Source organism: Myotis brandtii, unplaced genomic scaffold (genome assembly GCF_000412655.1).
Source record: "Myotis brandtii unplaced genomic scaffold, ASM41265v1 scaffold312, whole genome shotgun sequence".
Taxonomy (NCBI): domain Eukaryota; kingdom Metazoa; phylum Chordata; class Mammalia; order Chiroptera; family Vespertilionidae; genus Myotis; species Myotis brandtii.
Genome location: NW_005361955.1, coordinates 2,771,695 through 2,772,784, shown reverse-complemented (window position 1 = coordinate 2,772,784; position 1,090 = coordinate 2,771,695). Strand labels below are relative to the sequence as shown.

The window sequence follows — 1,090 nt, the reverse complement described above, 5'->3', positions numbered from 1 at the left end:
TCTCCCTCTCCCTTCTTCTCTGTAAAAAGTCAATAAAATATATTAAAAAAATATCAAGCAGTTTATAGAAATTAAATCAATGAGTAAAAAGTTAAAATTCCCCACTTATTCCCATTCCATCCCCAGAGGTAACCAGAGTGGCATATTGTCTTGGCTCATGGACAGATCAGATGAGGCTTCAGCATGTACCCTGGCTCCGCACCTGCTCTCTCTCGAGTTGGGGACTTCTTAGATGAGGACAAGTTGTATGGTTTTTGCTGTTTTCTATTGATGATAGGTTTGGGTTGAGATTGGTAACTTGCTCCCCTCCCTGCCCCTCATAGCCAATTCATCAGTGGGCCACTTTTTAAACAGCTTTATTGAGGTATAATTTACAGCCATAAAATTTACCCATTGTAAGTGTACAATTCATTGATTGTTACAAATTCATAGAGTTGCACAACCACCACCACAATCCCATTTTAGAGCCTTCCCATCAGCACAGAAAGTTCCTTCATGCCCATCGCACTTAATTCCTGCTCCGCTCCCAGCCTAAGGCACCCAGTGATCCACTGCTGGTCTATAAATGTGCCTTCTTTAGACATTTTTATAAAATATATAGGTTTTTCCCTGGCTCAGTTGATTGGAGCATCATCCTGTACACCAAAAAAAGGTTGCCGGTCCTATTCCTGGTCAGGGCACATATCTAGGTTGCAGGTTTGATCCCCAGTTGGGGCACATTCGTCAGGCAAGTGATTGATGTCTCTGTCTCTCTCTCTCTCTCTCTCTCTCTCTCTCTCTCTCTCTCTCCCTCCCCCCCCCCCCTTCTTTCCCTCTCCCTTCTTTTCCCTCTAAAATAATAAAAACATATCCTTAGGTGAGGATTTATATATATACATATACGTGTGTGTGTGTGTGTGTGTGTGTGTGTGTGTGTGTGTAAAAGGCTGGAACGACCAAACGACTGGTCATCAGGAGGTGCATGGAGCACCTCTTGGTCCCTCCCCTGCAGCCACAGGCTCCGATCGAAGCAAGGCTGGCGGCGGGTGGGCGGGCACTGCGAGGTGCCTGCGGGTGGGTGGGGCTGTGAGCGTGGTAGGGCAGTGAGCAC

General features: G+C 46.3%; 1 protein-coding gene across 1 annotated transcript in view; it reads left to right on the top strand.

Moving 5' to 3' along the window:
* Positions 1–1,090, top strand: part of TSEN2 (TSEN2 tRNA splicing endonuclease subunit) — a 35,210-nt gene that overhangs the window by 3,695 nt on the left and 30,425 nt on the right. The gene's annotated exons all lie outside the window — the stretch shown is intronic.